This window comes from Epinephelus fuscoguttatus, linkage group LG6, assembly GCF_011397635.1.
Source record: "Epinephelus fuscoguttatus linkage group LG6, E.fuscoguttatus.final_Chr_v1".
Taxonomy (NCBI): domain Eukaryota; kingdom Metazoa; phylum Chordata; class Actinopteri; order Perciformes; family Serranidae; genus Epinephelus; species Epinephelus fuscoguttatus.
Genome location: NC_064757.1, coordinates 35,528,659 through 35,545,614, shown reverse-complemented (window position 1 = coordinate 35,545,614; position 16,956 = coordinate 35,528,659).

Sequence of the window (16,956 nt, the reverse complement as noted above, 5' to 3'; positions counted from 1 at the left end):
AACAGAATTGGTTGTGTTTTACAGACCCCTTGCTGTTTTTCCACCGGGGATAGTGCAATGAAAAGTGGTTTGTTTTTTTACCATGGGTTCGATTCCAGCCTGTGGCCCTTTGCTGCATGTCATCCTTTGTTTCTCCGCCTTTCACATTTAATCTGTCCTGTCTAAAAAAGGCAAAAAGCCGGAAAAGGAATCTTTAAAAAAAGAAAAAAAGAAGCAGAGTCCAAAGTCAATCTGAATACAGCCTGAAAGTCTTTGCCAAGTCTGTATTTTATCGTCTGAAATTGTCGCACATTTAAAAACAAATATGACCTCAAGTTTTTGGTTTAGCTTCGGTATTCTGTGTTTTTTTGTATCTGTCAAAAACCTATAGAGAGTAGTTTGACCGAGGAGCAGCGAAGAAAATGAGATGTAACCTGTGGGACACATACATCTGCAACAAGAGAGAGACAGGGCGCACAGTATCATTTCGTAACTCGCCTTATTTTCAGCAGGTCAGATGGTAATATTCAGATGGATCATGATGACAAGTAGGTGGATGCATCTTTGAATCTCTTCATTTTGTCTCATATTGTGAATTTTTGCAACAAGTAGAACAATAAAAGGCATCGGACTCCTTGTGTAAGGTTTCTGTGTGTGCCGATATTTATTGGATGACGGATTTAAAAAACATTCATACAAAAACACAGACCTGGTGTGCAAAGGTAAAGAGGAGATACATTCCTGTCCTTGCACACAGCCTTTGTTTCAGTTCATGACATCATAAATATGCAAATCTTTAAAAACTTGCATGAAATAAGGTATCAATGCTATCGTCAAGTGGTCATGCAGTTATGAGGAGGGACCAGGGAGAGTTTTTCTTGTTTGTGCATAAGAAGCTCCTACATTCATATCTGGGGGTCTGCTGCAGAAAAGCAGTTACACTTACTAAGATACTTGTTGAAAAGCTTAATCTGCCAAGTGAACAATGAAAAGAACGGCATGAGTTTGGTAGTTTGTTGCATTTTAAAGGCGTCTGTTCAACATGACAAAGTCTTATTTGTCATACTTTACTAAAAGCACTTCACTGCACCAATATGAGACTTTTATCTGAGACTGTATCTGATCAGTTATGATAAAAATGACATGTTGAATTTAGCATTTACTACCTTTCAAAATGATATACTTTTAAATTTAATCTTTGTTGCATTTTGCACTGAAATGTTAGTTCTTGCATCTAAAAAAATCCACCATTTTAGGGCTACTGTTTGACCAATCTATTGTTGTATGGTGAAACTCTTTCGGCCACACTTCCTGATGTCCCCAAGTATAGGCCCTAACTAGGCCGCCTCCGGGCAGACTTCTGCAGGGCAGGCCTCCTCTTGGTCTGGGTGCACTGGTCATCACCTCGCTCTATCTGCTCTCCGCTGCGAACAAAGGCTTTTACTGTGCGCCGATGGACAATGTTGAGCGCAACAAGGCGTCTGGCTCTCACACAGTCAAGCCGACGGCGACGCGGGCCACACAGACTCTTGTCCTTTCATTGCAATTATATTTGGTCCTTCTCCTAATTGCGGAGAGCTGGCTGGAGTGAGGCGAGGAGAGGTTCGGACTGAGGGGGTTTATTGAACTGAGGGCTGGAGGGAGGAAGAGAGGGACAAGGCAGGGTCAGGGAGATGGTCGCTCATTAGGGATTGAACAGCTGCCAAAGTCCCAGCTGCCTCTGCTCAACACAGAGCTTACTGAGGAGGCAGGATGTGCATCACTGTGGTTCACTCTCTCCATCAGCATCTCCTTATCTTCCAACCTAATTCTTATCCTTGTTGTTTTCTTTATTCTGGTGATGCCTCGGCTTCTTTTCATCCTCACACCCTCTTGATCTTTCAGCCCTTGATGCCCCCTGTTGTGCTTTTTATCCCTTTTATCAATTAGCATCGCCCCTCCTCGTGTGTGTGTGGCCAAAGAGCAGGGGAGTGCACGTGAGTGAGATCAACACCATCTCCTGTAGCAGTCAACACTGATATCAACACGAGGCCCATCTGCAGCATCATGCCAATTAACCAGGCTGCGTCGTTAAAGGGGCATTCAGTCAATTTTCATCTCCCAGTGGTCGTCACTGATTCCCAGCTGGTTTGACAGTGCAGCATGGGAGATGTTGTTCAGCTGCAAGTTCAGGGAAGTACCAGACTTTAACACAGTGTAGGATTAATTTCATGACAAATGAGGGGTTTATTAGTGTTTATGTGGTGAGTTAATAAAAGCCACAGATCCCTGGAGGACAGGTGGTGACAGACGGAGAGAAACGGTCGGTTCAAGAGGTTTTTGAGGGAGGTTTTGAGAACTCCCACAACAGTGAGAGACGACCAAACTCAATTTTCCTAATTTTGTTAAACATTAACTTTTCTCCCTGCAGCCCAAACCTAATCACCAGAATAAATGATCACATTGAATGTTTCTGCAAACCATGGATAGGTTACCTTTGTATGTATATGTTAAAACTTTACATTTCTCAACAAAGTTGTGGTGAAGAGTTAGAGTTAGGCACAAAAACTACTTGGTTATAGTTAAGAAAAAATTGTATTTTGACTGAAAACACCCACACTTGGTGGCTCAAACACCATGGAGAAATGGTACAAAGGATCAGGGAGAAAAACCAAACAGGTCTGGTAAAGACAAAACAAAACAAAACAAAAAAAAACAGGTTTGGTGCAGCAAATGTTAATGGGACATTTGTTAGTTTTGAACAGTGGTCTGCAGCATGGTGGGTGTCTCACCAAGGTGACACACCATTCACAATCCCCTCCACCTCTGGATGACAAAGTCAGTTCATATATTACATCACTTTAAAAATGCTGATATGATATGAATGAAACACGCAAATGTAACATAATCATAGTTTGCAGAAATGTCCAATACTTATCTTTTGTTTTCTGGTGACTGGGCTGGTAACCCTCAAGACTAAGCAGGTACTGCTAATGGATGGATGGACAGATGAACCTTACTACACTAAATTATGTCAGACCATAATTGCTGCAGCAGTTTGTGACTGTTGCACTCATTTAAAACCATATTAGAGGAAACCAGCACCAAATGCACTAAAGTGTGAAATGAACATGACTTATAATATCTTATTTCTATGTTATTTCACAATTTATCTGTTAGAAAAATGCAAATGACAAAGTAAAAACTGTCAAAGTTGCAACAAAAAACCAACATAAATTTCATAGACCAGTCGCAAGTTCATTCTGAATGGACTGCAGGTGACTTGCAAACGTGTCTGATTTGTAAAAAACACTCGTTATTTTTAACTACAGTGAATTTCCAGCACAGAGGTGCATTTTTGAAGTGTTGTTTCCTGCTGTAGAGTGAGTGACTAATGGATGACTACTTGACAGAGACCTCAAACTAGCTCGATGACATGGCCAAACGCAAGTATGACACTGTATTAAACTGTGTGAACCTTAAACTAATGACTAAGGAGAAATCTGGACCTCGTGGTTAGAGCAGTTGGGCACCACTGTCATAGACATTACATTTGTAACTTGCAACAGATTTTTACATAATGAATGTTTTTAATGAATGTTTCTGCCAAATTGCAAAATGTTGGTTCAGAACATCTGCAAAATGTTTAAGCAATATCACACGAGACGGAGTGATGTTATACTCATATCATCACAGCTGGTCTTCGGTCATAGGCACAAGGCCGCAGGCCGTAAAAGTAAAAAGTATTTTGCAGGTCCCCACAAGGTTCACTTGTTCACTTAAATTAGGTTTTAATTAGGGTTAAATGAGGGTGAAGTTATTGCCAATTGTCGGAGTGCAGTGGTGATGCTTAAGGTCAAGTCCCCAAGTCAAAACAATGACCTCACAAGTATATTGGAGCAGCTTTGTGAGTGTGTGTGTGTGTGTGTGTGTGTGTGTGTGTGTGTCTGCTTGTTGTTACTGGACCAGTTCCTTGTATGTCGGGGACCTGAATGAGGACATTGTTCCTGCGGTGATAAGGTGTAATTCAGGCTTGATTGTGTACAAGAGTAAGAATCTCCGGAAAGTATATAGTTTGTTCCCTCTATTCAGTTCCCGCCTGTCAGGAGGAAGCCGAAGTTGATTTCACTGCAAAACAGCTACGGTTGAAGTTGTCTGCATGAGGCTGCTTTTATGTGAAGTTATACAGAGTGCCGGGGAGTTACTCGTTGTTTTCCATTGTGATTTAATGTACACACATGAGAATAAGATGACATAATGTACATAACACTTACAGATAATATTACATAATATTTATGAAAAAATACTGAGGTCTAGTTGAAAGCCCTCTCAGGCCCTCTAATCCCATAATGAAACCACGGCCATATTGTGCACCTATTTAAAATTATGTAGCAATAAAAATATCAAAAAGGTTATTTTGTTGCATTTTTATACCAAAATCTGATCATGTTTTCTTCCTGTGAAACAAAATATGCCCAGAGTACGCTTTGCTGCTCCAGTGTGGGATGCTGAATAACCGAATGGTACTTTCCGACAGCGTTCTTTAAAAACGGTCCAGTTTGTGCCTGAATGCACTCGAAAGTACTCCTAGTGTCAAAAAAGTCTCAGTTTTGAACTGCATGTGAACTTTTGGGGTTTCTAAATTCCCCAAGTCCCAGAAAAAAAATACAACTGACGTGACCTCATGTCTTCAATAGTAGCCAAAGCCCTAAATCTACAGTATTTACCATGGTCCTGTGGTTTGTCAAACACCGACCCTTGATAACTGATGTTAGGTCAGATGTGTCGGGAGAACTAAGACTTGGCTTAATATCCCACTCAACACATCATCTGTCTGTCTAAGGCTGGATGCCATGAGTGGCTGCAATGACAGACATAAAAAGGGACCAGAGACCACATGTCAATCCACAGACGCGCTGACACTGATCCCCTGTTATTTCCTCGCCATATTTTGAAGGATTGGTTTCATTGAACTATACATAAAGCTTTAAATGTGAACTTACATGTGATACCTTCCACATTTCAGGTCAGAGAGGAGAAAGAGAGAGAAAATACTTTTGGCAATAAAGTTTTTAAAGTAAGTTTTTCAAGTGAGGCAAGTTTCAAGAGTCCACTTACTGATTTTCATACCACACAGAAAAGCTGTAGAAACCAGCTGATGCCTGGAGTGACAGGAAAACTGCATTTAAAACTCACAATCATTTACATGTCTGATTTTAATCTATGGCTTAAGTGAGTTAAGAAGACTATTCTACTCTGGGGATACTTGTGTAAAAGGTCCATGCTAGTTGTTTTGCATGTATTTTACATCACTGCCGACCAAATTCACTCACTCCAATCATGGACAGATTATGAGACAACAGGCCCCTGGGCACAGATATGCAAAGGGGACCCACCACCTCTCCCACAAGAGCAAGACACACAGACTTTGTCTTGGTTTTGTGTCTCTTAATAGGTGTTTGAATGTCTTTGGCATGATTTTGTGTGTTAATGTGGTAATTTTTGCGTTTTTTGGGGGGGTTTTTTTGTCATTTTGTGTCTCTATGTGGTTGTTTGCTGGTTTTTGTAGTCATTTTGTGTCTCTTTGCAGCTCCTTTGCATCTCTTTGTGGTCATTTTGAGTCTCTTCCTGATCTGTTTGTGTTAATTTGACCCTTGACAGGGTGCGGTGGGGGCTGGAGCCTATCCCAGCTAACATTGGTTGAGAGGCAGGGTACACCCTGGACAGGTCACCAGACTATCACAGGGCTGACACATAGAGACAGACAACCATTCACACTCACATTCACACCTACGGACAATTTAGAGTCACCAATTAACCTGCATGTCTTTGGACTGTGGGAGGAAGCTGGAGTACCTGGAGAAAACCCACGCTGACACTTGGAAAATATGCAAACTCGGCACAGAAGGTCCATCTTTCATTTTTCCTGAACTTGAAGGGAAGGAGTACTGTATAACTTCCTGGTGCTTTAAAACAGATACACTGGGACCCTAAATCTACAATTACAGTTACACAAATTACATTTAGTGACCTTAAATGATTATCGGCTTTGATCTCGTCCGCTTCCAAAAACAAAATAAAGACATACTGTTAAACTGGCTTTTGAGGGGGTTTTCTCACAGTTATCCAGACAAGTTGGTGAAACCTGCTTTGTGAGACGGAACCCTGTTTAACTTATCCTACTTATCTGCCAGATGGGTGGGACAGGTTGACGTGAGCCAATGTTTTCAGACAAAACAGAAAAGTATTTGTCTGTTGCTCACTTGTGCTCGGATCACATGCGTGTAAACTCCATGAATCTGAGACTACATGCAGGTCAAAACAAACACTAAGATTTATTTGCACCAAGTCACAGCAGACTGAACCACGCTGTGCTGACTGACTGCGACAAACCACGCTTTGGCATGTGAGGCGCTGCTTGTTTATCCCCTCGAGTGTGACACAGGACTGCTTTGTGAAACCCGAGCAGAGACAAGTATGTGCCATCTGTTTGATGTTAATTTGTTGTAGGTCCAAGAAGTAACGTTATACTTTTATGAAATATCAGCTGCTGTTGCCAAGTTAGCTGTGGAGAGGAGGGGGGGGGAGGAGTGTGACACCTCAGACGTGTTGACCTCAGCTCGTTCACACGACCCTCCAGAAGAAAAAATAAAAAAGACAAGTGAGGAACTCCAGTGGGCTTTTTACAAAAACAATAAAGGTTTTATTTTTGTATTTCATCAGTCAGGATTTTTTTTTTTTTAATTGATTTCTATGAAAGTGGTTGTTTGATTTTAGTAATGCTAGAGGCAGTGTTCGAGGGATTGCAATGTTTGTCAGTCCTACACTTTGGCCCAGACTGAAATATCTCAACAACTATTGGACAGACTGACATGAAGTTGTGTGCAGACATTAAGCCTGGAGTGCCTCTGCCTCCTCTGCATTGCGCTCCCCGTTCTGGCTGAGCATGCTGCTTGTCTAATCCAGGGAGCATCTAAGGAGCGGAGCCATCAGCGCCAAGCATAACTGTATTTCCATTTGCTTCGATAAATTATTAAATCCACAATGGGAGTGTTCCTGACTGAAACATTGTTGACACATGCTTTTAACATATGTGCAGCTGAGTTTGCTGCATCTCCACCGCACCCAGGAGGACTCCTTTCAAGTCTTTTTTTTTTTTTAAACTTAGATCCTTTCTCCAAACAGCTAGTTTCTTTTTTTTATCTGGAGCATCCACTCGCAAAAACTTTTCTTGAACGCTTCTTGGTATTTCACAACCCAGTCTCACTCCAAAATTGGTGCTTGGGCAGTGACTTGCGGCATCAGACACTGATAAAAAAAAAGCCGACCTTTAACATTGGTATGATACGCAGCCAGTCGGCAATTTAATTTAACAGTGCTCGGTGGTATCAGGGGGAAACGCGACGAGACAAGAGCAAAAGTTAAGGCGGCAAAAGTCCGAGTGGGGCAGGTGAGTGGAGTGGTGGATGGGTCCAACAAATGCCGACTTAGGGAGGCCAGTGTTTGCATCCTGCAAGATTACAAAGCCAAACCCTGTTCTTTTTCCCTAAACCCAACCACGTGCGTTACTAGTAAATAATAGAAAATAATGTTAATACCCTGTGAAAACGGGAAGTTTATTTTGAAAACAGGCAGAACTTGAAACTGCGTCTCTGAACGTCAACAACCAACGCACCCAGGGTACCTTTCACGTGGTATATCTGGACATGGAAAGTCCCTGACCAAACATCAATATGTGACAAGGCCAGAGTGAGAATATGTTGTATTTTAAGCCACAGCTTTCGCCACAGGCAACTTGTAGCTGCTGCCCCACCACTACAGTCCCCCTCACTTCATTTTTAAAAGTTTTTTTGATTCTAACTGTCAACAGCTATTGTATCAGAAGGAAACATCAGAACCACGCACATTCAGATGAAGCGCTGAAAAAACAAAATGAAGCTGTGCCAAACAGAAAAGACAACAAAAGCTAAACAAATCTGATGTAAAAAATATAGAAATTACTCTCTCATCCCTTCAGCTCTGGCTAGTTGACATAAAATGCATCACTTGTGGTGCCGCTGCATGTGAGAGCTGCCATAAACACCTTACCACAAAACTTCAATACAGTGAGATATCCTAATAACTGTGGTGATCTCTGATGTTTCATCCAGCACCACAGTCAGATCAAAGTTTCTATCTATCCAATGCTAGCATAATTTTCATCCTTCAGTACTGGTAAACAAATGTTAACATGCTATAATGCCAAAAATTGTATGTCCTTTTATATTCCATCAAATTTAGTTTTAGTTTTAGCATTGAATCACACATTTGATGATCATTACATTCTTGTGACTATAAAATCAAGTTAAAATCATTTCTTACAGATGAAAAATAGCCTTTTGGCTAATTTTGGCATTTTTTATACCATTTGTATTTAATTATTTGCACTATTCTTAAATAAACGAAACTAAACTAAACTTATCTTAACTAAGACGATAAACATGGTAAACATAATGTCTAGACATACGTACATTAGCAGTGTCATCATAACTACCATTTAGCTCAAAGCCTCATATCAGTGGCTCCCATGGTTGTAGGCTCTTCATCTTGTTTTCATTGATTCCTCACAGGGTTGTCTGTATTGTATTTGATTAATAGATTCAAACACTGTACAGAGAGCTGATTATGTCTACTTATTATTTCTCTTAACTTCAGTATGGCCTCCTCCTTTTCTTTTGCATGTGTTATAGAAAATGTTTTGTAAAACCAGCCCATGTTATATTCAGAGATATTTGTGGCCAGTTCAGTGTGAAGTCTGGAACGTGTATTGTTGTAATAATATTGACACGGTCTACAAGAGTGGCAGCAGTTAGCTGTGAACGCGTGAAGGTGGCCGTGCTGCTATGAGCTTTGGAAGCAGCCGGCTGCTGTGTTTTGGCCACTGGCTGTAAGACGTACACGCTGCCGACAGCTGCTGCACATGTATGTGCGCACCCACACACACACACACACTCATACACACCCTCACAGGGGTCTTTTACACACACAGCATGCCATTGTTAACAGCTGGCAGGGGTTTAACTGCTGTATTACTGCAGACACGCAAAGGGAGGGAGATAATGTGGCATGGTAACCTTGACTGTCAAAACTGGGATGTAAATGCAACAGTGTGACACAAATAGCCGTTTTGTTCACAACTGATATAAATCTTGTGTAACCGTGTAATGTGTGTAACTGTGAAGGAGTGCTGGAGCACATTCATACCAAGCGTGTTTGTAGCTGTGTGTAAAAGTCAAGAGCATTCATTTAATTTATTTGGTTCAAGTGGACAGAAGCCATTTAAACTTTGGCAGCACCAAGACATGAAAATGTGTGTCTCTAAAAAACCAAACTCATTTTTAAGTGTCAAAGGACAATGGCACAATGCAAGGTCAAACAGCCACAGTAGCAGTTACACATAGGTTAAGAAAGCACTGCATAAAAAATAAAGTGTGGGCAAATGTGGAGTCAAGATAAGTGGAACAATGTGAGGTGGCAGTAAGATTGAAATCAGCTGTTTTTACATGTGTTTCACCCGAGATAAACATCAGAGAATGAATTGTAAATTACACAAAATTATAACCAAAGATCATACACAAATGTATGCACAGCAAAAGTTAGAAGGACTTTTATATCTTCTGACTCCATCAAAAATCTTTTACCCTCCTGGGTGGCAGCTTATCAAAACTCTGTCTCGCAGAAAAGCAGCTTAAGATAGTTGAGAATTTTGTCTCAAAAATGCAAAAACAAACTTTTTCACTGTGGTTTGGAGCAAAGAAACTGAATAGTAGGTGTGAGTTCACCCTCTTAAAAGCTCAACATCAATGTCTGCCTCTCTACAGAGTGAGCAGCACATTAACAACACAACCCAGTGTTGAAAGAAAAAGGATATTTACCATGCATTGGCGAACAACAACACAAGCAATTATGAACCATCTCCGCTAAAGAGATCAATGGCTAAAGAATTTTTTTTTTTTTTTTACCTCATGTACCTCGTTTCTCTTCTTGTGCGTTGAGCTGAACTGCCAATCAGAGTGATTTCACTCACCGACAGTCTCCACCATCTCTGCCATCTCTGACGCTGATTCAACCTGCTAAAACAGAAAAAAAAAAGCTAACAAAGGTTGACGAGGGCCAACGGTGTGGAACAAACACAAACTAATGCGACAGACACTCACCAGTGGCCTGGCATTGATTGACAGCTGACAGTCAGCTTGGTGTGTCAGGCCCTTCAAAGACAAAGTGTTGGTTTTAGTAAGTCCTAGTCTTGGTTCTGCTCAGCGATGTTGTAGCTATTTGAATGGATTTAAGTGTTTACTTAAAGCATATTTTAAGGTGTTCACGTTCCTATTGGGTGAACATTTTTATTCTTGGCCTTGAAAACATTAATATGACAAAATTAAAATTTCAATGCGAGATCCACTTTAAGGTATTGCTTTTATTAGATCACGTACTGTAGACAGACGACTATAAACAACAGTCCCGATAGGAGTCCATGTCATTGGTCCGACAGCCCATTGGTCCGACATCCCATTAGTCCAAAGGTCCACGGTGCTGAACGGCTCCCGGCGGGTGTATTTCTGCCTTGATAGTGCGTCGCGACTGGCTCTGGGTCAGCTAGGAAAGGCTTGAGGCGGAGCAGGCTCACGGCTTATGTGTTTGCCACTTTCTTTTTCATTTTAACCCACACCATGATCTTTTCCTGACCCTAACCAAGTGGTTTTTGTGCCTAAACCTAACCAGACCTTAACCACAGGGCATCATGATGATTTCGGAACGGACTTCGGAACAATGGGTTTAATATGGTCGGAACAATGGGTTTAATATGGTCGGAACAATGGGATGTCGAACCAATGGGCAGTTCCCCCCGATAGTCAACATCATTACACGTGCTCCAAAGGGACACCTCAAATCAAGTTCACTTATGAGCCTTTTTACCCCCAGAGCTTTCAACTACATCTCAGTCTTCCTGGCTGGATGGATCTCATCTTTCAGAGAGAAGAGCAAAGTGGACCTTTTTTTAAAAAAAAAAAATTATTATTGATTCATGTGCAAATTATTTTCTCAATTAATCATTTGGTCTAAAAAAAAAAATCAAATTGCAATTTCCAAGAACCAAAGGTGATGCCTTTGGTTGCTTATTTTGTCTGATCAACATTAGAAAACTAAAAGTGATTCTATTTACTGTCATATATGGCAAAGAAAAGCAGCAAATGTTCCATTATTAGGAACTGAAAGCTGTGAATTTATGGTAGGCTATTTTTGCTTAAAAATGGATCAAAATAGTTTCTGGTAAATTTTCTGTTGATTGATTAACCAATAAGTTCTATTTGTGTTAAGAGTTTTTGGCAAACTACTGCAGGACATGCAGCCTTTTAAACTCTTGGGGGAAAGGTTACGATTCCTCATTAGACAAATGGAAACACCTGCAAATTAAAGCTGACAGTCAAAACTAGAATTTACTATACTGGAGTGCAGAGCCACATCAAAACTGCTCTTTTGGACTGCACTTTACCCTAACAGGTATGCAAATATCTGCAGGAAAATGCATAAATACATATGGATTTGCATAGATGTATAAATGAAAACACACATTAGAGCCAGACATCTACACTGATGATCCGGAGTGGAGATCGTCATCATCATCAGTAGAAGTACAAAGACAGAAAGTAAAGGAATAAAAGGAAAAGACAATGAATATAAAAAGCAGCCACAGTCATGTGACAGAGTCAGGGAAAAGAGTGGGAGAACTGCAGTTCCAGCCAGGCAGAGCAGGTCCCAGGCCGGTAGAAGGACTGGTCAGAGCATGGAGAGGCGGGGGGCTGGGTGGAGACGAGAGAAGTTCCCATGCCCTGAAGGCCCCGGGGGAGTTGTGGTGGCAGATGTGACGTCTGGGGCCCCGGCCTCCTTCCCTCCCTCATCCCTGCTACTTCCCTTCCTCCCTGGTCTAGTGTCATCCTCTCCATGTCCTGGCTTGTCTGCTGCCTGTCTACGGACTTCAATCCATCACTTTGCCTTCCTTACTCTATAAATACAAACACAGCAGGCCCGACGCTGATGCTCATTGGACAGGAGAGACTGCTTCTCTTATGACCAATCAGAACAAGCTTTGTCTCCTTGTCTCTGAGGAAGGGATCCTGCCAAGGTGTCAAACAGTCGTAATCATTTTTTTTATTCTTTGTCACTACAAGACTGAATCCATTCATTGATCAATAACAAAAACTTAAATTAATAATTAAGGAGAAAGTCCTGTGACCTTTAAAACCCAACTTCATTTGTCAGTGAGGAGATTTTCAAATTAAGGTACTTTCACTAGCTTTGGCCCTTTAAGGACCTGTTGTATACCTTAATAACACCTTTAATTCATAATTAAGGGATCTTTCATGTATCTTAAGTGAATTTATGGTTGAGGGGGAATGTCATGGACCTCTAAAATTTACTTTGTGTTAATTAGACCTTTTGAAATTAAGGTTTTTAAGTAGTTTCCATTTTGAGACATCTTGTATCCCTACACAGCATCTTAACTTGATAATTGAAGGATCTGTCAATAATTTTAAATTAAAGGATAGGTTCAAATATGTTCAAGTCTGCCATTTCTGGTCACTCTGTGATCGCCACAAGAGTAATAAACACTCTGGATCAATGAAGCTCAGCATAAGTTCAATCAGGAAGACTTTCTTTATGCTATATCCATTCACAATTCTCTCTCTATCCCACTCCCGCCGCTTCCTCCTGTCTATGGTTGACTATGGGTGTTCCCTCTTCTGGTTAGCCAATCAAACTTTGCCACGATTTCCTTCAGCCATTCATGTTGCTGCTGCCAAACTTTAAATCTGTTCTCCTCTCTGCTCCTGTCAGCTGTCATTTTAGGCAGAATCATTGCGCCCTCCTCCACCTTTTTCACCTCCAGTCACCTTATCCAGATCCCCAGCTCCCTCTTCATCCCATCTCATCACCACCATTACCACCACTGGCGTCAAGACTCCATAGGGGGATCCCTAATTTACTACATCTTTACCACCCTCCTGTATTACATGACATCATCATGGGTTCCAATCACGAAAGACTTTTCACATTTCTCATACTAACATGCACATGTAAATAAATATTCTTTTCTCTCAGAATGAGTCTCTCCTGATTAAACTGCTATAAGCCGCTCAGAGGCGGCTGCAGAGGCGGCTGCAGAGTAGCGTTGCCCATGTTTGGGAGGAGCGATCATGCGGCCATCTTGCTAAGGTCAAGATATGTAAACAAAGTACAATGCATGCCCCCAGCAATGTAAGAAATGGAGCCAATCAGAGTCGAGAGCATGTCCAGCATCACTGATGATATTAATGAACTCAATTAGAAGCAACTGTACCTCAAACTACAGTTAGATCATTCCACAACCAGAAACCTTGGATTACCAGAACCACCCAGGATGCCATAAACATGCACTGCAGCCAGTCTGGAAACAAGGACATGTATAAAGCAGCAGCCAACAATGTAAGAAGAGGCAAAAAAGGGCTAAATTCAGTTGACTGATTGCTAGATTGATAAAAAAAAAAAATAGACAGCCGCACATGTGAACATTAAAAGCTTTTGTTCTGGCTCATTTTCAAGAGAAAAGGAAAAATGAAATTCCACACTAAAAAAAAAAAAAAAAACACTGTAAATTGGAAAGATGCCCATCTCAAACTGCTGAAGCCTGATTTTAGCCAACTTTAAAAGGCATTTTTGCATGGAACAAGATAAACAAATAAAAGATCTCTGGCTGCCACAGCAAACACCACAGTTTAGTTAAATGTGTTTGGCATGTTTTAAGGAAGTGAGATTTTTGGTCATTTATGTGCCTGAGAAAAACTGGAAAAATGGCAGAGGCTTTGCAGTGAAGTGTTATGAACCAGCATCATGAAGAGACCTTATCATAACAATGATAAGAGAGATTTATGGTTAAAAAAATAAAAAAAGTCCGGGCTCAAGGGTTTGAAAGGAAGTGTGAAGCTGCAAAGAAAGAAACCTGTGGAAGAGATACAGCAGCAGAGAAGGAAAGGATCCTCCCAGATCCACCCCGAGCCAGTTTTTCCAAGAGCCTGTCAGCATGAGACAGCTGTGAGGAGAGGCCTTTATCTTACTAATGCACTGTATTACAGCAGGCCTCTTGGAAAAAGCTCTGTCTCTGCGCGGCTGGATGAAAAAGATCCGGATTGTATCCCCCCTCCTCTGAACAGATTAGGACCCTGTGAGCAGTCACACATCTGCAGCCGCCACGTTGCTCTTTGAAGCCCTGCAAGTGGCTGTCGACATCATCAAACATGGCAACAGGAGCGCGGTCCCTGACGCTTCACCGGGGGACCAAATCTCTGGGTTTGAAGACCAGCAGGAGCTGTCTTTGAGGCCTCTTGCCCAAGCTCCCTGATGATCTGTAAATAAACATGTTTAAAGTCCCTGACTGATAAGTGTCCGCTCGCTTTGTGCCGGGGTTTTCTTTGGGAATTAGAAAAAAAGGAGAGGAGGTGATGAAGGCACAACAAATTAAGAAAGGACTTCCTGGATTGTTGGAAAACAACTGCTGGGCCATTCAGGATGATAGCAATCAGGAATAACAAACAGGAAGTGACCTCAAATCCTCTGTGAAAAATGGAGTTACAGTAAAACGGATGCTTTCAGGTCCTGAGACGCGTCCTCCTTCTAGGATATGGGTGTATTTCGGGCCAATTTCCCAGCTAACCGTGGATGAAATAAAATATTTCAATGTTCTTCTGTCTCAGATTCTTGGCTGCTTGTTCACTGACAGGCAGAAAATTGCGCCATCATGCCACCTCACCATTCTGTATTTAAGGTATGAGCAAGGAAAGAGGGAACAGAGTTGTCTTGCCTCTGAGCCAGGAACAGAGGTAGTAACAGCCCTGAAATGAGGTCTGTGTAAAACACAAAGCCAGAAAGTCGTGACTATGGGTATTTTGTTGGCGAGCCACCATAGGAGATTTAAAATAGAATAGGTGATGTCAGGCTGAAGATGGAAACACAGTGTAACGAGTTGACAGTCCTGTCTGATATCAGGCAAGTGTTAAAAAGCAAGAAAACATATCAGGGATTCTCTGACCATATTACAACTATAGCTACTACTGAAGTAATAGAGATGTAGGATTTAGCTCAGCAGTTCACTCTTGACCTTGGAACAGGAGCTGGCAAAATAATCTCCACTCAGGGTCCACTTACTCACTTGTTCTTCAGGTTACATCATCTGCTTATGAAAACTGTGCGATAAAATTCAAAGACCCAGAGCTAGAGAGTAAATGGACCTTGAGTGAAAGAGAGAGATTTTTTTTAGTCAAAGACCATAGATTTAAAATTCTGAGGGTGTTCTTTTGATCGTAACAAACTAATTTGACTTGAAATCTGAGTGACAGGAAACCTCTCAATTACAAATTGGACAACTGCAAAGACAGGTCTAAAAACTCAAAGTTTTTAAAAGAGGGCTGCAACTTATAGTAACAGTGTTTTTATTATTTATTAATCTGTTGGTAATTCATGTCAGTCTATAAAATGTTAGGCAATAACAGTGAAAATCACAATTTTTCAGAGCAGATGGTGATTTTTTTCCCTTGTTTTGTCCAATCAACAGTCCAAAACCCAAAGGTAGTCATTTTGAAAGTATTCAACAGAGAAAAGTGAACTCACTTGTAGGTACTATGTTGCAGATATTTTGGTCCTTGAACGTTCATCTGATAAAACTTTGTAGAGACGGTACACGTGATGGACCGACACAGCCTCATACCTTAACAACAAACTAGGTTGTTCCTCTGCTTATGCTGTGTTTTCTCATTCCAGGGCAGCTGCACTGATTAAGTGCAATTAATTGCATGGGACACACCTGGGCCTGATGTGCTCCATGCACACCTGAGGATGCAGACCTTGTCACCACACCTTTCCTTTGTGTTGTTTGTTTCCTTTTTTTTTCTTTTTTGTGCTACAAAAATGATCTCTCTTAACTATTTGGTGCCATTTGTTTGACTTCTTCTTCTTCAGTCCATGGGGACTTGGGTTGGGAAAAGGAGGGTCGCCACCCAATATGGAGTGTGTACTAGCAGCTGGAGAGGTGCCAGTTAACCTCATGGGCACTGTCAAGGTGCCCTTGAGCAAGGCACCAAACCATGGTGCCCCCTCCCTGTGACATCCATCTGTTTAATACATGTATAGGTCCTGTTTGTGTGTGCATTTATTCCCCTCGGGGATTAACAAAGTATATTTTCTTCTGAATCCCTTTATTTGATCATTTATCCGTGTGTCTCCCTTTTTTTTGTCCAGCCTAAGAGCTGGCTTGTGACAACTCAAAACAACATATTGACCATATAAAGTAACTACTTAGCATTGTGAAATGGTCTCAATTTGGTTAGGTTTAGGGAACAAAACTTCTTGGTTAGGTTAGCAGCAATATCATTGCTTGGTTAAAAAAAGGGTGTTTGTTATGTAGGTTCAGTCATGTACTTAAGTTAATATAAGTAACTTACATGATGTAAGTTAAGTACATTAATGCTGCGTAAGTAAAAATAAGTCAATGTTGAGTTTTGGTTTCACATGGGACATCAACAGCGGTCTACTGGGTGAAAGTCTTGCATTTGTTTGACCCATCCATCCACTCCGACCTCCTCCCTTCACAAACTCTGTTGCTCTTAACTAATAAGCTGCTTGCACAGAGAATCAACAGCGCTTGGATTCCTTGTTTTCCTTCACAGTCAAAAATTTACTATGAATATAATCTATTTCGTACCAATTGATACCATAGCCTACGTTGCAACTCTATTTGCAGCACATCGGGAAGAAAACAGACCTTCAGACAATAATCTATTTTCTGCTGCTGTACCACCTTACTGCACACACTGTATTGTCATGAAGCATCCTCTCAGATTTTCTATTCACAGGCATGTAAACTGTGCACCATACAGAGAGAGCTCTTCCCTATTGGTCCTTGGGGACATCCCGTCCCTGCAGCACCTG